General features: G+C 38.5%; 1 long non-coding RNA gene and 1 pseudogene across 1 annotated transcript in view; one reads left to right on the top strand and one right to left on the bottom strand.

Moving 5' to 3' along the window:
* LOC149164529 (uncharacterized) overlaps positions 1-21,326 on the bottom strand; it is a 53,683-nt gene that overhangs the window by 6,080 nt on the left and 26,277 nt on the right. The gene's annotated exons all lie outside the window — the stretch shown is intronic.
* LOC149164530 (uncharacterized) lies at positions 1,565-21,309 on the top strand (annotated as a pseudogene).

Here is a 21,326-nt window from a genome sequence, read left to right as displayed (position 1 = left end):
TGGTCATCCTTAAACCACCACCGATGGAAACCTTGAGTTCTTCTACCTCATTTGTTTTGTATTCTTCCTTAAACCACCATTTCAGAGATCACATTTAGTCATTAGCTACCATGCATTTTTGTATTTTAGCTCTCTTATTGGACTTACATATGCCTCTTTGGATTAAGGGGGGAATGTTGGGCATGTTATATGTTAGGGTTTGTGTGGAGGAATTCCAACAGTCACAAAAGTCCAAGAGGCATATTAAATCACAAGATTTATCCTAATTCTTCCTATTAATTTTATGTGTGTTTCAACAACAAAAACAATTTACTGCAAATGAATGATCTCATTGCAAAGTTCTTTGGCTTCTTTCTTATCACAAAGTTCCTACAACCTTCTACAAATATTGATAACACCAAGTTGGCAAATGTATTTGTACTGGCCACAAAAACAAATTGCTATAAAACAAGGCTAATGATAACAAAAACAACATCACATATCTAGCTACTATACAAAGGAGACTAATACTCGTGAGTTTGAATGCCCAACCAATAAGCAATCTTTTCATAGCCGCCAACTATAAAGACACTAAATACATTACACTTTGAACCAAATAAACATGTGATCATTCTTCAGTCATTTTAATAGAATTTTATATTTTTAAATCCTTAAAACCTTAAAATTTTAAGAATTATTATTATTATTATTAAAAAAAAAAACATTTTAATTAAAATAACTTTTCATCCTGAATTTTTGGGAAATGCGAATACCGCGTCCACATAAACCTCCAATGTCAACTCTAATAAACAATTAAAACGTATACCATGATGTTCCAAAAAAAAATTGAGCGACCACTTATATAAATGATAGCAAAGTGTTGTTCTAACAAAACAATGGAGATGCCCACAATGAGAGGGCATATCTTTATATGTCAAGGAGCATTGCTACTTGTACCCACCAAACAGGTCCCCCAAAATGTCATCTCTTTTTAGTATGTAGTCAAGAGGCTCGTAAGTTCCCTCGAAACAACAAAATTGACCCAATATCTCAATGTGTTCATAATCGTGAAGGGTTGATGCTAACCTATCCTTTGGCATTCACAGTGAAAATTTTGCTACAGTTCTCCATGGAAATCGTTGAGCCAAATCGATGTATGACTAGTCGAGGGCGTACCAAATGAGCCAGTTTTTGGAGCTATATCTGTACGGTAAGGAACCACTAAGAGTGTAACCTAGTTTTCAACGGGAGGGACTAACCTATCATAGAGCCTGAATAATTGCGTCGAAAGAATGTTGATATTTCTTAACAGAGACTTCCCAGAGATTTGAAATTCTTCAGCCAAGCCAAAAACTAATGAGGGAACACATTATTAATTTGCAAACAGTACTCCAGCCTAACTATTTTCCAACACGGTGTCCATAGCCTACAACGTTGGGTTTCAAACAAGCCTATGATGTTATCATTAAGACAACAATAATATCCTCAACCATTGGCGCTAGTAATAGGCTCGAGACTAAGATCTCGATTGTTCCTTGTGGAGTCTAAGGATCAATACAATGTGATAACGAAGGTTCATGCAGGAATGGTGCTTAATGAGCACATAACGATAAAAAATTATCGTGGTGTTGAAGATCATAAACGTTCAGAAATCCCAATGCAACTAGCAATGCTGAGTGGATTTATTGAACCAAAATTTGATGGAAAGGTAAAGGGGAGGAAACTTAAAATTTGCACTTAAAACAATAGCACTAGTTGCGACTCTTCAATTGATCACACAAATTTAGCTTTTCACATACAACTATCCATAGAGTTTCGGCTCTTTCCTTTTACATACACTTGATTCGACTTGACTTGACATGATTACAATGAACCCACATAGGGTATTTATGCTTTTCAACTAGCGACTCACTCAAAATAACTTCAACATGCAAACACACACTATATTTTTCTTTTCCCAAAATAAGACTGAACTCAAAATCACTCAACTCGACTCAGTTAACTCACACTCTAAATTTGGACTGCATTTAACTCAACTTATCTCTTCATGCATCACTCAAATTAGATCTTACTAAATCTTCATGTAGAAGTAATTACTATTTCCAACACTTCCCCTTAATTACGACCTTATGACTCAACATAACTCAACAATAGGCTTACAATATAAATTACCTCAATCATCAGTCAAACATGCATGCTAATCTAAGTCTCAACAATGCTTACAAAGTCTTAAAACTGTAACAATTTTTTTTGTTTCTTTTAAATTCTATATCCTAGAAATTGCTTCATTCTTTGTTGCACTTTCTTGCTATAGGATTTCTTCACTTGATGTTGCTAAAATTTGTCTTTGACTTGTCTTGAATTTGTTCTAAAAAACAATATAATCATGTCTTCTACACCTTCCTCTTCAAATATTTGTTTCATGGATTGTTGTCACAACTCTTCATCTTCAAATTGTCTTGTTTCCACTGTTTTTTGTGCTTCATATTCCTAACTTTCTTTCTGCCATATTTCTTGATATTGGAATCTTATCTCTTTTGGAATCCATCACTCAAAAATTGTTTCAATTCTTTCACCTTTGTCTTCGAAAACATCCGTCTCTTTAACTTCACTTTTATCATATGGTACTTTTTTTTCTTGTACTCTGCACACTCAAGATCAATGTTAGAAATATCTTCTTTATGCTCTACATTAAGAGCTTCTTTTCTTCATCTTCTTTCTCTGCATTCTTTTGTTTTGTCATTGCATCATAATCTTCATTTTCTTCCTTTTTACCAACCTTTGTTGCTGCAAACATGTTGTCTTCCACTTGGTTTCTAAACACAAGTGGGCTTCTTACCACATAACAACATATCAATAAGCGTTTTTTGTTGTACCATATGCAACCACTCATCACTAGTTAATGGTTCTTCATCAAATTTAACATCAACCTAATTTTCATTCACTCTATTGTGGGATATCCGAGCATGCATTTTCTCATTAACAATTTCAACTTAACTATATTCATCAGTGGTCGCTAGATTCACCAATTCACATCTCACTTTGCAGTCATCATCCACATGTTTTTAATCACTGTAGGATTCACCATGATCTGCACCTTTCACATTACAATGGAGTCCTTGAGAATTGATATGCTCTTGCTCTGCTTCAGACATAGAGGCTTCAACTTCCCTCTCTACAATCTTTGTTAGATATTCTTCTGCAATATTCATGCCTGGATAATGGTTTTTAGTTTTATAGTCTTCATGACCGTCATCCACTTTTGAGTGAGATTCTTCAAGCTTTGTTGTCTTCTTAGATCCTTTCTCATCTACTCTGAGATCTACCACTGACTCAACAAATTGTGACACATCTCACTGCGACATGTTACTCACCCTTGCACCAAATTCTTCTTCCACGATCTTCCATGCTTCCTCGGAAGTTGTAGATTTTGTTACCTTACAAAAAAACTTCTCACCCAATCTCTGTTTTATAAAATCCAATGCTAAAGCATCACATACTTCATCACATAGGCTATTAGACTAGTACTCAATTAACTCTTTAGTTTGAAGAAAAGTTAGCGTTTTGATAACCCAAAAATCAAAATATTTATTAGTAAACATAAGAAGTGGTAGCAGATCCACGCTACACCAATCACCCTTGATCTCTCTTTTGTCTTCTACTACACTTTTCAGTTCCTCGGCTCGGCCTAAAATTTTCTAATTATGACAAGGATCTTTGTCTCTTCTTTTTTTTTAATCTGCTTCAGTTACGCCTTGAGACATGTGATTGTTGTATTTCCTTTGTCTTATAGCTACTTTCCTGATTGCATGAGGTTATCTTCCATATTCCCCCCCAAAGAAATATGATTTTTAATATGTGCCCCCATTAAACATAATATTCACCTAAAAACCTATGTCATACTTGGCAAAACAAGAAAAATTGCAAATGGACAAAATTTGCAAATGAACAGACTTTTCAAATCCATAAACTCTCTTTTCAATAAAACCACATTGATTTTTAATTCTCCAAAAATAACCACTTTCCAGAAAATACTACTAAACTCTTTAATCAGATCGATGCCAAACCTTTAAAATTTTCTCAAAAAACCCTTGATAAAATTTTTATTTTTCGAAAAACCCTTCTTTTAAAAGCTTTATAAACTCCCTTTTAACAAAACGCTTTTATAATAATCGTAGTGTAACTACAATTTTTTTTGCCCTGAAAATCATGGAAATTCTGGCAAGATTTTGATAAAATCCAACAGGGATTTTTGTAAATCCACTTTAGCTCTCAAACTTCAAAGTTTTGGGTGTCCCAGAGGTTTTTGATGATGTTGAACCCATTTCCACCATCAAAAACATGATTCAAACATTGCAAGTGCAAGATTTTTGGAAATTATTTTGCCCGGATTCCAGCGACTTTTGGCTAGCCGAGCAATTCCTCCACCTTGGTAGACACTTCCTTTATAAAAAAATTTCAAAAAACTTAATTTTTTTTTTTATTATCACTTCATAAATCTTTTGAAATGTTCAAAGAAAAATACACGTATTCTATTTTGCTACCATTTTTGACCTCCTAGAAGCAGTGTTTTTGAATCAAATCCACTCCCTTTTTTGCTAATGCCCAAATAGATGATTTTGGGATTGAGTTATTTTCCCAAATTAGGTCATGCTAAGTTGTATGAGGGGAATAATTATATTTCCAAATTATCTTCCAAATATTCGGCCCTCCTTTGAGCAACCACCACCAAATCTTTGCTCTGAGAGCTGTAGTCATAGTAGCTAGATCATGGAGCCCCAACTTTCCCTTGAGCATAGGCCGGCATTAAGTATCTCAAGCCATCAAGGACCACTTATTTTCTAGACAAGTTCCACCCCAAAGAAAAGATCATTGAATTCTACAAAACTCTTGTATTATAGAGGATGGTGCCATCATTATAGAGCACATGTAGATAGTTAAAGCTTGTAGGACCGATTTCAAGAGCACTAATCTTCCAGCTATGTTAAGGGATCTAAATGTCCAACTTGTTCTGAAACTTTGATAGGAGCTCCTCCTATAGATTCCATTTGGTGGTGGTTGCTCAAAGGAGAGCCCAATATTTGAAAGATAATTTGGAAATGTAAGTATTCCCCTCATGCAACTTAGGATAACCTAATTTGAAAAGATAAATTAATAAGATGTCTTACTTCCCCATCGATAATTTATTAATAAATTATTGATAGGAAAGTAAAAAAGCTTCTTCAAAAATAATTTAAAATTATTTAAAATCATATAATATATTGATTATTAAAAATTTTAATGCTACAAATTTATGTTAAAATTTATATTTATAAATATATAATATTTATATAAATATATAATATTTATATTTATATTTGTATAAATGTGAGGAGAATTTTAAAGTAAAAATTATTGATAAAATTTAAACCATTAAATTAGAAACAAATTTGTTTGAAAAATAAACATTTTATTATTATATTAGAGTGTGTGTAAAAGTATTATTTAAAAATACAAAAGTTGAATATTTATTTTTATTAATTTTGATAAACTTAAATATTTTTTATTAAAACATAAGAGTTGCGTTTACTAAAGGAAAAAAAATATCATCAAATTATAATGATTTATATAATTTAAATTATGAAAAAATAAATTATAATGAAAAAGTTGAATCTACAATTTATTAATAAGGGTAGCTATTGTATGGTTATTTTAGTTTTAGAAAATGAAGTATTTTGTGGAGCTATCTAGTATGGATGGGTGGGTGGAGATATTTTATGGTTATTTTATTTTTGGAAAATGAAGTATTTTTTGGGATTATTTGATATAGAGTATGGAAAGGAAAGGAAAAGGGTCATCTGAGTATGGAGAGGAAAAGAAGAGCAATTAGTTTATTATTTTATATATTTATAATTTATAATTATATAATATTTTTATAGATTGAGTTGATTTTATTTTAATAATTTCATGTTATATAAATAAATTAAATATATTTAATAATTAATATATAAAATAAGTTTAAGGATTAGTGTAATTTATAGATGAAATATACGTTTAGAGTGTTGTTGTGTGAGATCATGACAAATTATTAAAAAAAAACATGAGTGGATTCATGACAAATTATAAAAAAAAACATGAGTGGATTGCAACTATTTTAACGGAGAAGAACGAAAGAAACCAGGATTCGACTTGCCTCGAATCCCTGATGTATGTTATCCCTTTTCTTCCCAATAAGAGAAGCTTTTCTGTGTGGAAGTCCGAGCTTTGACATAATAGAGAGAACTTGGCGACTCTCCTCCTTGGATTTGTCAATTCCACAACCCTTGAGTTGCAACGATAGATCCATTTGGCCCTTCTATTCATGATAGTTGTACGGTGTTAAGATTGATGCTTTGGGAAACTTCGATCCATTTGGTCCTTCTATTCGTGATAGTTGTACGGTGTTAAGATTGATGCTTTGGGAAACTCCATTTTTCTGTCGATCTTCGATATCCAAGCTGTAATACCTGTAAAATAAAGTACTGGTGCGCCTTTTATCTAGTAACATGTGGGCTCTGATACCATGTGGAGGTTTGCTGTTATACCAAAACCCGCATACTGGTGCGCCTTTTATCTAGTAACATGTGGGCTCTGATACCATGTGGAGGTTTGCTGTTATACCAAAACCCGCAGGTGTTTACCTGCGCCTTTTATCTGGCAACCTGTGGGCTCTGATACCATGTGGAGGTTTGCCGTTATACCAAAACCCGCAGGTGTTGGTAAACATTACAAACTAGTAACTAGGATCCCTAGGATGGAAATTATAGATTCTATAGAGGTGCGGTGATTTTTCCAACACCCCCCCTCAAACACAACTCGGGGGAATCGAACCTGGGTCCAAGCTCTGATACCATGTGTAGGTTTATCGTTACACCAAAACCCACAGGTGTTGGTAAAGGTTACAAACTAGTAACTAGGATCCCCAAGGTAGAAATTACGGATTCTATAGACGTGTGGTGATTTTTCCAACATTCTGATCCCTTATTGTCTCAATAAGCAAAGCTTTTCTGATTCATCAAGCATAATATTCGTAGTTATTATAATAGTGGACACGCTCCTCAACTAGCGGGAGTAAACAGAGAAGTGCAGCTATTAGAATATAAGAATTCAGTCAATTACAGTGTCTAATATAATTAGACATTCAATCAAATACAAACAAGACTCATATATCTAATATGTTTCAGAATTGTGTCGGCTACATAAATACTTTGAAGCAGGTATAAATAAATAAATCAAACATCCCTAAGATGGACCAAAATATAACTCGCTAACCTGATCTTGATTCTCTGTAGATTGAAATTGTTTGTTGTAATTACTGTTTTAAGATGTATAAAAAGTCCTCTTCTCAGATCCCCTGTTCAGATTGCAAATATTTTAAAAGGAAAATCAAAAGGCAGCATACGGCGTGATTTCAGAAGTACAGATACGATAGCTTACGTTCAGTACAAAATTATAAAAGATGTATTTAATTTGATTAGGGATGCATGAGAACTGAAAATCCCGATATGGCTATGAAATAGTGAGATGGTCCCTCCCGAGCAGAACAGTAGGAGCAGCCGAATCCATCGAATCTTCCCGGTTATGGCCCATACCAAATGGGCCATAACTTTTACTTTGTCCTTTTTAGTTCATTCTTCCATCGAATCTAAGTTTTGTAATTGAATGAGTGTTACGACCAAACAAAGGCAATTTCGCTTTCTGCAGGTCAATAATTTGTACATGCGGAGCCTTCGCATGAAAAGCAAAATGATCTTGCAAACAGAGTGTCTCGACCAATAGTGAGATGGCCTCCGGAGCAGAACACTAGGAGCAGCCGAATCCATTGAAATAGCCTTTTATGTAACCTGCCGATTTCATTCATTCTAATATCCATAAAATAGCCTTCAATGTCACCTGCTGATTTCATTCATTCTAATATCCATAAAATAACGTTTTATGTAACCTTCCGAATCCATTGAAATAGCCTCATTGACTTTTTATTTAACCAGTCGAATCAAATCTTCCCAGTTTACTCCCGCGTTTAGAGCATAAATATTCTAAGGTTCAGTTTGGTGGTAGTGCAGAGGGAGGATAAGGGATCATACACAGCACGCATTCGAGGATACAGAGGATAAGGGAGCGAGGATACATCACTCATTCAAGGTGAGTCGAATCCCGGTTTCATTCATTCTTCTCCCTTAAAATAGTTGCAATCCGCTCAAGGTTTTCCTAGTTTGTTATGATTTCACACAACAATCTGAACAAACGGCATCATTTGTAGCCCGCCCATCCACACAACAACAAACGGCATCATTTGTAACCCGCCCTTCCGAGCCTTCCTCCAAACCCATAATTTGAAGATCTGAGAAGAGGGCCTTTCATACATCATAAAACAGTAATTACAACAAACAATTGCAATCTACAGAGAATCAAGATGAGGTTAGCGAGTTATATTTTGGTGCATCTTAGGGATGTTTATGTGCGTTGGGTTAATGTTGTACTGTTTGCAGCCAAAGCTTGTGTTAGACTTTATACTATCAAAGGAATGATAGCCAAGGATAACTGGTAGACATGATCTTGATTCAAACATAGCTATTTCTATTTATTTGTAGCACGCCCTTCCGATCCTTCCTCCAAACCCATAATTTGAATATCGGGATTTTCAGTTCTCATACATCCTAAACCAAATTATATAGAACAGTCATTTGTAGCCCGCCCTTCGGAGCCTTCCTCCAGAGTCCAAACCCATAATCTGAACAAACGGCATCATTTCTAACCCGCGCCTTCCACACCACAACAATCTGAAGAAACGGCATCATTTGTAACCCGCCCTTCCGAGCCTTCCTCCAAACCCATAATCTGAATATCGGGATTTTCAGTTCTCATACATCCTAAACCAAATTAAATATATATTTTATAATTTTATACTAAACGTAAGCTATCGTATCTGTACTTCTGAAACCAGGCCGTATACTGCCTTTTGATTTTCCAATTAAAATATTTGCAATCTGAGTAGATTTGGTGTTGTGAACAGGGGATCTGAGAAGAGGGCTTTTCATACATCATAAAACAGTGATTACAACAAACAATTTCAATCTACAGAGAATCAAGAACAGGTTACCGAGTTGATATTTTGGTGCATTTGGGGATGTTTTTGTGTGTTGGGTTAATGTTATACTGTTTGCAGCCAAAGCTTGTGTTAGACTTTATTCTATCAAAGGAATGATAGCCAAGGACAATTAGTAGCCATGCTCTTGATTCAAATTTTATAAGACAGTATATCAAATATATATATAAATGCGGTATTAGATATTTGAAAAGTTCAGTTCAAATTATAGATTCTATTGCAATGTAAATGTTTTTTTTCTAGATTGGAGTAAGTTTGATTAAACATATTATTAGAGATTATAATTTTTAAAAATGGGTTTTAGATAAAAATTGTGTATTACCTATTCATATTATTTACATTACTTCACTTATACTACATATTGTAAATTATTTTTTCTTAACCAGGCAAATAAAAATTTGGATGAAAATACAAGAATATGCTAGTGAAATTGGCCTATAACCAAATTTTTTTTGTCATCAAAATTAACTCTGTAAGGTATGGCCACCCTGAAGTCTTGTGCCCATAGGAGTCGAGCACAATGATCAATGTCATGACTGGTGGTCTGCTGATGTAGTTTGAAACATTATTGGTGCTTCCCTTCTTGTACTTAATATTCAAAAGGAACTGTTGGAAGTATGTGGACCATTTCTAATGGCGATCATCTTGCAATTTCCCTTTTGTCTGTATGAACTGCAAAGGTCGGTGGTCTATGTGGATGATCGTTTCCTTCCCCATAATGTAATGGTTCCATTGATGACATACTTGCATAATGGAATAAATTTATTTGTCGTAAGTGGGATAATTTCGACCTATGTCTAAAATTGTCTCACTGTGGTAAGCCATTGGATTCTCGTGTTGAGCAAGAACTGCACCAATAACATAGTCGGAGGTGTTTATCTCAATCTCAAATGGTTGTTGCAAGTATTGTAATGTGAGCACTGGTGCAGAGTAGACGCGATGCTTCAACTCGGAAAACACCTTCTATTGGGTTTCAGACCAAAAAAACTTTTCTTTCACTCCTCCCTTGGTGATTTGACTTAAAGGCCAAGTGATATGAGAGAACCCCAACATGAACCTGTGGTAGACATTGGCAAGGCCCAAAAAGCTGCGAAGCTCTGTAAGAGTGGTTGGGACTGGAAAATCCCAAATGACTTGTACCTTGGTTGGGTCCACATGCACGCCCTACTCATCAATTATGTAGCCAAGATATTTAACCTGGGTCATGCCAAAAGTGCATTTCTCCAAATTGGCACACAACTTGTGTCGTTGCAGGGTTTGAAGGACATGTCGAATATGGCAGAGGTTATCTTCCCAACTCTAGCTGAAGATCAAGATGTCATCTAAATACACCACCACGAATTCATTGGTGAAGGGTCACAAGATGTCATCTATCAATATCATGAAGCTTGCAGGGGCATTCATAAAGTTGAAAGGCATAACCAACCATTCGAAAAGTCCCTCCTTGGATTTGAAGGTAGTCTTCCACAGAACAGATGGGTTTGATAGGCACCTGGTGATAACTAAACTTCAAGTCAATCTTGCTGAAATATTTGCCCCCCTTGAGTTGGTCTAGAAGGTCATCAATCCATGGGATTGGGTACCTATTCTAGACAGTGATCTTGTTTAGCACTCGATAGTCAATAGAGAGTCTCCATGTCTCGTCATTCTTCTATACCAATATAATCGGGCTCCCACATGGTGATGAGCTTGGCCTGATGTGCCCTTTCTACAACAACTCCTCAATATGCCTCTTGACTCATCATTCTTCCGAATAGAGCGTTAATATATCGATCCATTGTGTAGCGGCGAGTCCAGGGTCATATCGATGGAGTGCTTGATCTGAAAGTGTAGAGGTGCCCCTGTAGCTGAGGTGAAATTGTCCCTGTACTCCTCCACGACCTTGTCCATCTACTGCTACTATGAGGAGGAGCCCTGTCTGGAAGTCGTAGCCACAACCTTCTTCTTGCCCTGAGGGAAATCATAAGGAAAAATAAATTTTCTGGTATAGGAAATGATTTTATTGCATTTCTTTGCAGTGATCAAAGAGATGGCAGTAGGTGGGGCTACCTCCAGTATCCTATACAACTTATTGCCTAAAGTAATAATCACAAAGCGAGGTCTAGACTCATATGCATCATGTCACTTCCACAAGTATGGTTGTCCTTATAATATATCACAAACTTCAAGAGGAGCAACATCACACAGTACCTCATCCGTGAAAGGCTTGATGTTGTAGGGAAGGCGACACTATTGGCTGACGCACAGATCTCGTCCTTGGTGAAGCCAACCGATGGTGTATGACTGTGGATGCGTTGTCGTCAATAGGCCTAACCGCCTCACAACCTCTATTGAAATGAGGTTCTTTTGACTCTCGCTGTCGACAATGAGCTGCAGTGGAGAAAATTTCACCAACATCTGTGAGTGGAAGAGGCATTCCCCCTCCTCTGGATCTTCAGGCTCATTCTTTTGGATCTTGGTGGTGGCCACGGTGCCACTGGGTTCCAAATCAATGATTTGCTTCCCTTTGTCATTCCCCTTGTCAAGTTCTGACTCAGAGTCGGAACATGTGTCTAATTCGGAAGCCTTTAGCTTAGCCACCAGTGACAGCTTGGCCCGACACTCACTTATGTTGTGAGTGGAGCTCTTATGGAACTCACACCATTTTCCTGTGTCCTTCTTTATCTTCGTGGTGTTGTTATTTTCTTTCGACTTCGACGGGTTGTCTTGGGTCACTCCGCCTTAGCTTTGGTCTTTTCTCTATGGTTTGGTGACACCTTTTCCTTGCTTCAGATTCCCAAATCCAAAGTCCCACTTCTTCTATTTAAACTTCTGCTCAATATTGACAGCATATCAATATATCGTGTCGAGCGAGGAGATGTGCAGGAACTCCATCTCGTCCTAGATGTACTTGTGTAAACAACCACAATACATGAGTACCAAATGCAACTCAGAATACTCGATACCCAACTTCCTGCGGAGAGTATGGAAAATATATGTTAACTCTAACACACATTAGGGGAATTTTGAGGTCTAAAATGGGTCTCCTAAGAAAAATGTACAACCAAAATAAACTTTATAAGAACTAATAGGATTCAAGATGATGATGTCAACCATGGGGGATGATTCACCATTTTTGGAGTAAAAAAGTAAAAAGATTAAAAAATAATAAAATAACAAAATTACTTTTTCGACTCGTATTTTCAACTTATCTCCCTAAGGTTTTACTCAAATTTCAAGCGGGAGTACTCATTAGATGCAAAATTTAATTCCTCATCTAAGGAGTACCTATGTTGCATACTTTCGATGAACCCTGCTACATGAAAAATGAGAAATACATGAAAAAAACCTTATTGCAATCACATTTTTCATTTAGTAGAGCCCATCGAAAGTATGCAACATGGGTACTCCTTGAATGAGGAATCAAATTTTTCATACAATGAGTGTTGCTGCTCAAAATTTTAGTAAACCCATAGGGAGATAGGTTGAAAATACGAGTTGAAAAAATAGGTTTTTCTTTTTTCCCTATAAAATTGGATGATGTAATATAATCTTATTTTATTATTTCCACTATTATTTTATAATTTCCTTAGGAGGCCCATTTTAGACCTCAAAATTTCCCTAATCTCTTGGTCCCTTCCTTGTCGAAGAGTGGTCCACTTTATGTATTTATCTTCATAGCTCCATGCAGGGTACTATTGTTCCTTGATGGCATCTTGGAAAGAATCTGAAGTGGGTGCGTTTGAAAACAGTGAGGATTCCAACTCGTCCTTTTGTTCACAGTAGGATTTCCACCAGTTCTTGACATGTGGGGCATCTTTGAGAAGTGAAAAAGTAATCTTTTCCCGATTCGAAAAGTCATGAATTGAAAAATATCCTTCCAATAGATTCAACAATTTATCTACGACGTCTGCATCCATCTGTCCCTCAAATACAAGAATAACGAATTGAACATGTACCTTAAAAAGAGTGGTGCCTCCAGAGTAGTTTTTGGATGAAGATGCATCGCTTGTGGGTAGTCGTCGAATGATCTGGGCAAAGTTATCCATCATGACATTCCTCTGTCGCTCGAGGGCTTCCTCGAGAAATATTTTGAAAGGATCTATTGCCCCCTCATCTTTCTTTTCTTCCGCCATGGTAGGCTGTCGGGGTTTGCGAGGCTGGTCTTGAAAAGGTTCAACCAGATCGAGCCCTAACTCCTTATACCCTGGCCTCATTGGGGACATGCAAAGAAAAATAGAGAAAGAGCATACCGCTCTGATATCACTAATCCGAACATAAACAAGAACACAACAAATTACACATATAACCATAAATACAAAATGCGGCAGTAATAACACTTCATTTCATTAATATCAAAATACTAAAATATGCTTACAAATAGAATGGAAATAAACTAGCTTGGGTGATGGTAGCTTATCTCTGAGAAGAGATGTGGTAGCTACATGCCTATGAACTGTGTTACAATGAGGCTCAAAGGCATATTTATTATTGAGAAATAATGCAAAACCCTGAAAACCCAAAAACTTAATCCAAGGAGATGAAGTGCCAAAATTGTGGGCCCCGTTTGGGTAAATTGGTACATCAACTTCCTAGGGTCGTAACTTTGGCATATGATCTTCGTTTGGTTATCACAATTCCTCGTTTCGAAGGTTCTAAAGAATAAGTCAAAATCTAAATACCAAGCCAACTTGGGACAGTTTTGGTCTCTCCGTTTTCCATAAAAATGTCGTTTAGGGCCTCAAAATAGCTCTGGAAGTTCAAGACCCTAAAAACTACCAAAAATAGTAAATTGTGCTACAATTAAGGAAACCAAAAAACTAAAAGAGTGTTTGGGGTCCAATTGGAATAGGTAGGTGGCCACGAATATCTATCTGGATCATTCCTCCCCCTTTAGGAAGCAATGGTCCCCATTGCGTTGAGTGCCTCCATGAGATGGGGAAACTTTTGCTGAACTTGGTCCTTGTTGAGCCACTTGCCTTGGTGAAGGATTTGGCCAGCTTTGAAAACTCGATATAGATGGATCTTCTATTGGCGAGTGTTCTTGATCTGTGTGTCCATGATTCGATCAGTTGTGGCCTATTCCATGGAGTCTGGGTTTAGCTCTATTGGTGTTAGTTGTTCTGCAACGTCGGATGTGTCCAACAATGGTGGAAAGTATGGCCGAAAGCCGTCTACATTGAACACTGGGTGTAGACCAAGGAATGGTGGAATGTTAAGCTCGAAGGCATTGTCCCCTATAGCCCTGGTGATGGTTTATGGTCCATGTTGGGCGCGGGATCACCCAATGGAAGTTTTGGGGCTTAGAGAGCAGATTTTGGTCAAAAATTGTAATTTCGATGTAAAGACTCTGCATTTTGTGGGTGTGGAGCATGTAGCTTGTAAAAGAGTCATAGGGTTGTCCACCCTTAATTTTGTTATTGTAAAGTCAGTTATAGAGATCTACCCATGGTCCGCAAACCATGGGATTGTATAAATAGAGCTAGGCTCTAAGTAGTTTGATAGCATAGTGGAAGATGGACATATGATGTATGCGAGATAGATTTGAAGTGTAAAGTCTAGTTTTGAGTCATAGGGTAGGAGAAGGCTCTTCAACGGAGTGCATGGAGGCCTAGTAGTCCGCAGTTGAGTGCATGGACCCCTACAACTGAGTGCGCAGGGCGAGTCGAGGCTGTAAGAGTTGGAAGTAATAATTAAGAGAAGTTTCATATCATTTTTGCGTATTTATTTCCTGTATTATGCATTGAATATATTGGGTATGAATTGTACTTCCACTGTTTATATGATGCACGAATGTATATAACTGTGTTGATTAAGTGAATGCAAGATAGAATATATGTTTACGCGAAGTTAACTAAGATCTGTTAAGAAAATAAGATACGTGGTGTAGTTTGGGGAAACAGTGTAGGTCGCTGCCATAGCAACGCGAAAGCATCTCATCCCTTGATTAGGGCTGCGTGAAAGACAATTATAACAAATCGCGAAGGTATTGAAGATTAGAATAGTACGTGAAGTGACTTATGCGAAGGTAGGTCTAGTTGGACTAAACCGACATCACAGAGTTCTCAAGGGTGCAGAAACTTGGTTCCAGCATCCCCCCATACTGCTTCAGGTGAGACTTCAGTCCGCGCTCCGCGGGCTGATGCCAAAAGGGCCAATAGTGTAGGGATTTGTTTGTCTAAATAACTCCAAACCTGGGTCAAGCCCCCTCAAGCCAACAAATGGTTCTGTTGCCAGGACTAGAATCTGCATAGAGATGTTTGATGTCGTATCATTGGAATCCAATTAAGAAGGAAATTGAAGGCTGGTTGGATAGAAGAATTCACGAGTTCACAGCACAAGAGAACAGGAACATGCGACGGTCAAAAGAAGAGTGGCTAGATTACTACCTATACATGGAGATCCACAAAATCTTCTGCGCGTCCTTCCCTACTAAGCTATACGAGTGGATCCCGAAGCTAGCAGATAGCCAATGAAGGTGGAAACTTGACGGTCATATTGTGTGGACCCCAGAGTTAGTGTGAAGGTTGGAAGCATCGGAGGATAAGATCACGCATGTCGTTGATCACTGGCTTGATCAGATTATAGGAGGATTCATTACTGAGTTCATGGTCGACACCTCAGTCAGCTATAGCGAGGCAGAGTGACGCTTTCTCAAAGGACCGCGAGGTAAATACGTAAAGTCTTTTAATACTTGGATTAAAATGCTATTGTGTGAAAAGAGGGTTATGCAGTTACCTTGATGTTCAAGGCTACGTGGAGTGGAAAAGCTTGCAGGAATGAAGGAAATAAGGGACCAAAAAATAGCCCCTTGATTTCACCTCCACGAGGGGACGAGGAAGAATGCGCAAAGGTCTCTCCGCGAAGTGCGATTCATCTGATAAGGCAAAGAATTCCACGAATACCACCTCCACCCACATGGCCACCAACTTCACCACCGTCACCTCCATCTTCTCCTGTACCACCTCCACCACCACTGCAATTTAATATGGCAAGAATATTGAAGTTGCATGTGTTCAAAGGATTGGGAAATGAGGATCTAGACCAATTCTGGTTCGTTATATGGGAAGCACAAGGAGTTATAGATGACAATATAAAGAAAGCGACACTAGTTAGCACTCTGCATGATCATGCACTGACCTGGTATATTAAGCACTCCAATGATAATCCAAATACGGAAATAGCGGATATCCAAAAGGTGCTAAATAAAGAATTTAGCAGGCCAAAGTTTGAATCACGATCAATCATTGGATTCAATGAGATCACGATGCTACCAGGTGAGACTCCTTGGGAGCTGGATCAGAGGCTAAAATGCACAATCACAAAGCTAATATGAATCTAATGGATGGACAACATCGTGAGTGGTTTGTAGCTTCGCTAACGTGACATTTAAGGAGTGCGCTATTGCAGCAAAAGATAACAACTCAAGCAGAGGCCTTAGAGATCGCGATGAGGCTACATGAGACCTCGATGCAGGATCCCAACTTGGGAGTTCAGTAGATCCACACGCAGCTGAAGAATTTATGCCTTGAGATCTAGAGTTTAAAACCAGATAGGACAACTCGACCAAAAGTGTGCGAAGAGGTATGGTGCGTAAAATGCAAGGGTCAGGGTCATGACAAGGACCACTACCTAGTTTTCACAAATTACCTCGCAGGAGGAGGACTGATGCCTTCAAGGCTGGAAGCACAAGTAGTACTTAGCACGACGCCTGCTTTGTGGTCCGTGATTTGTTAAATAGCTGGAAAACATGCCACAGAAAACTGCCACTTGTTACAGAATTATACACAAAATTCACAACAGTTGTTCTGCAACTTTTGTAGGTCAGTGGGACACGATGAGCGCACTTGTAGAAGCTATGGGTTGATGATGGATAGAACTCCCACCTATAGGGTTCAAGCCAAAAAGCGGCCCCTTGACCAGAATGCAGGAATGACGCGAATAGGATTTCAAGGGCATGAACAAGGCCAAGGCGGAGGAGGACCTGGAAGAAGTCGCGGACAGTTGATATGCTACAATTGCGAAGGGCTAGGACATTATGCCCACGATTGCACGAATCCAACATGCACGTCGTGTTTGTATTGCACCTTGTTTGATCATGAGACATAATATTGTCCTACGCTGATAGCTAGGATACACAACAAAGGAGCGCTACCGCCTCCCCTGACTTAGAACCTGTAGATGATGAGGTTTGAGCCGTGTGAGGAAGATCCGAATGAACATTGTGCTCTGAAATGGAATTGTGACGAGAGATGACAAAGGAAAACAAACAGAAGATATTACTTGGGTTCACAAAGCTCCGGTGAAAGAAGTGGAGTCTGATATGGAGCGCACTTGGGAAACCTTCATGGAAGCTAAGGAGAGCTTCGCTAATGCCTCCACTTCAGGAAGCAAAGACAAACCAGAGCCAGAGATGGACCCATATATTCTCACAACATTCCTAAAAACATGTATGAAGTTACTACGCGACAGTAAGGCTGTAAAAGGATTACGGGAACTCATTAACAGATGCGCTGGGACTGCGCCAGGAGAACTGCGCATAGTCTGAAAGATTGGAAAGCATAAGACAATGACGAGAAGAGAAATGAGGCTAATCACGCAGATCAAAGAATATGAGATGGATCAATTCATCATGGATTTAGGACTGGATGCGAATGCTTTTCCGAAACAAACATGGGAGCAAATGGGGAGACCTGCGCTGTAGTGGTCTCCAATTTAGCTAAGAATGGCAAACCAGCAAAAAATAATACCCATGGGGCAATTGCAAGGAATAACTGTGGATATTGAGGGAGTGAGCATGTTGACAGACTTTGAAGTGATAGAGATTTTGGATGATATCATTCCCTACCCCACGCTCTTAGGAATTGACTGGGCCACTAACATGAACGGGGTGATTAATCTGAAGAAGTGCAAGATGATTTTTGAGAAGAAATCACTGCCCGTAATTGTACCCCTGGACCCTGCCAAAGGATCACACTATACGGAGCCGGTGCATGACTATGAAAGTGATGATGTTTGGACTGCATCTACAAGATAATAGTGCGAGAGCAAGGCTGGGTAAATCCCACCATGGGTGGGTGGATTTCATGGGAGCGTGAGAGCTCCTGTACTTTGAATTCTGATGAGGAGATAGAGCGATGGTAGAATCGGTTACATGAAGTAGTATCAGAGCTTCAGGGTTGTCAATCTTGTAAGCCAAGTGGACAGCGCGACTGAGGCAAAATCATCGCTTGTATTGGAAGGCTAAACGTGCTGATCCCACTGTGGAACTATGCACTTTTTTATTTTGTCAGTCGTCGCAGATGTGAAGTGTACAGTTGCGAAGATCTTCGCGAGACCATGGTGTATAAGAGCATCGACTGTGCAAACAGAAAACAAGGCTGTGTTCAAGGAAGGCGGTGACTGTGCTATTGCCGATGATTGAAGACCAGATCTGCGGGGAGTGCATGGAGAAAAAAAGCTGCACGGAGCTTCTGATCCGTCGTTTACTTCTGAAGTGTTTTGGATTAAGCAGCAGCCCGATTTCTTAGCTGCGCGATAAGTTTTTTTCAAGAAGATTTGCATCTTCCATCGAACCTCTACAATGCATTCTCCCCAGCAAGGCCCACACCTGTTTTTCTTGGTAGCCTCCATAACCTGTCTCAGAAGCCCCTCCGGACTGCACCGTGCGTGCTGTGGCTACTCTTCATCTTTCATCTCGAAGCAGGTGAAGTTAAAAACAGTTCGGTGTTTCTTAAACATGCGTGCATGACCATGTGGGCAAGAACTTTAACCTGAGGCACCCAACTTACAAGTAATGCCCGATCTTTGATTTGTTCTTCAAAGCTATCTGGTAAAATTGCAAGCTTCCCATCTTCGATGTCTGAGTGGAGAACGCACAAAGAATGTGATGAAAAACCTACGTATAGCTAGCAGCTACGCCAAATTCATGAGAGCGTTCTTGCGTAGGAAATGGAAAAATCACTATGTAGCAGCTGTGGCGTTGTCAAAGGGAGAAACATATGATCTGCTCCTGAGGCTGAGGTTGTTGCGGTCTACCAAGAAGGTTTTGTCTTGATTGAGGCCGAACAGTTTGAGGCCAACACTACCTTGATCATGGATTGGTGGTGCCGCGTGGATTCAATTGTTGGTGCCTTTGATTGTTGTAGATTCGTGGTGTCATGGATTGGTAGATCTACCTCTGGGTGTAGCGTAAAAGAGTGAAAATCATTGTAGGATCGGAGGAGGGCAGTGGATTGCAGAACGTTGGTTTATGTTCTCAGTGGTAGCTTGCTCATCCATGTGGCAATGTTTCTCTTGTGGAGATCCCAAAAGTAATTCAGTAAATTTTCTTGTAAATTATTATATGCCACAGAAAATACAATTTTTTTTTGCTGATTTGAACCCATCATCAGAAATATGTGCATCAGAATTAGATATTGAGAAAGCTTGTGAGAGGCCATTTAGTTGCTCGTCGCCAAAGCCGAGGGCACTAAGACCTATGTGGCATAGAAGCCACAATCTACAAGGTTCTACAGTTGAAGAGCTTCCAAAGGGAGAATTTTCCTGCCTGCGTGGGGGTTGTTGGTGCTCGTTAGAGGATCGTGTGGAGCCGAAAAAAGAATCTCAAAGCGAGATAAGCTGGACTTTAACAACATGTCTATATTTTTAGATATTTTTTATTCTGATGATGATGATTTTTTCATGTGGGCATTCGGAGGCATTAGGATGGGCAGTATGTTTGAGTTAGAAGAAATTTCAGAAAAACAATGTGGTTCTGTTGATGACCACGAGAATCAAGAGGCACAATATGTTGTGCAAGATATTGAGCTTGAAGACACATGAGCTGACCTTCAGGAAGGGTGTAAAGTGGAACAAAGTGTTGAAGATCAATGGGACGAGCCACATGAAGCCGATTACAAAGACGTGACAGAAGAAGACAAAGCTGGAGAGAATTTAGATTATGATGATCTCATCAATATTTCTGTGTGTGCAGACGTTACATCAATGAATGATGAAGACATCATAACTAACTTTCAGATGATTGACACCGAAAATAGTGAGAGGGAAAATTCTCCTATCGAGCTTGTCACAATCTTGAGAAGGGCGAGAATAAGAATTCAAGCTTTCCATCACTAGGGAAGAAATGAGGTGAAGAGATATCACTACCTCATGGCGAGGAAAGCAAAGATGAAGCCTCGACTCAAGATGAACAAGTATGGACTCTGCTGCAAGAAGACAAAAATGAAAACCTCTATTACCAAGTTGTTTCATTTTTTAATTGTGAGCATAGCTGAGACTAGACCAACAAACATATGTTATTGTTCAATACCCTTTCTCCATTAAGCGGGAGTGTTGGAATGAATGGAGAAAGCTAAACTTAGATTATTGTTATGATGATGATAGGATTGAGACTCTAATATTAGATCTCAGATCCTACTATCTAGGGAGTGGTTGAAACCACCCTAATTGTGTGAAAGCCTATATGTATGGAGGTGATTGGATTGCAATATTGTGCAATAGTCTCATAAGGTGAAGGAAAAAGAAATATTGATTGTATAATGAGGGATTTTGGCATCTGTTATCTCAGGGTACAACAAGAAGTCCCCACTCTCTGATTTAAGTAATCCTCTCAACAAGCCAACCACCGTAGTTTATGGAGATGCAGATCAGTGTAGAGATTTCAGTCAATCTAAGAAAAGTAGAAGCAGAAGAAGCCTATATAGGTCTAGTATAGAATACTGGAGTGAGAAGGCATGGGAAACGAAAAGATATCAAGCTATATTAAAGGAATTTTCTTGCGATTCTAATTATTTCAGTGATTTCCAGCTCTCTAAGACAACTTCTGACTCAACCAACAAAGAGGCCAAAGTTGATTGTCCTTATTCAACTTTGACACATACTTCTAGCACTCCTAGAGTTAAGATGCTTACAAACATTGAATTAGATGAGTTGAATGGGTGTCTTTATCTGGGATTCAGTTTCAATTATGAAGAAATGTCTGAGCTCTCAATACCTTGCTAGCCTTGGAGTTATGTTATGCAATCGGCCAACAGTTTCAAGATGACCACCATCAGAAATTTTATCTTGTGTCTACTCTTGATAAAAGGAAATATCCAAACAATGAGGGATATTCATAATCTCCTATTGCCAAGTGGAAAATCTCCATCACAAGAGATGATCCGTAACAAGTGAAGGAACAATTGAAATTTTGGGCTCAAGTTGTTGTCGATATTGTTCATCTTTGAGGCTAATACTTAAAAGA

Source organism: Pinus tabuliformis, chromosome 5_1, assembly GCF_031772625.1.
Source record: "Pinus tabuliformis cultivar Carrire ecotype Pingquan chromosome 5_1, CPIR1, whole genome shotgun sequence".
NCBI lineage: Eukaryota > Viridiplantae > Streptophyta > Pinopsida > Pinales > Pinaceae > Pinus > Pinus tabuliformis.
The sequence above is the reverse complement of the archived record's forward strand: the minus strand, read 5'-3'. Positions and strand labels throughout refer to the sequence as shown.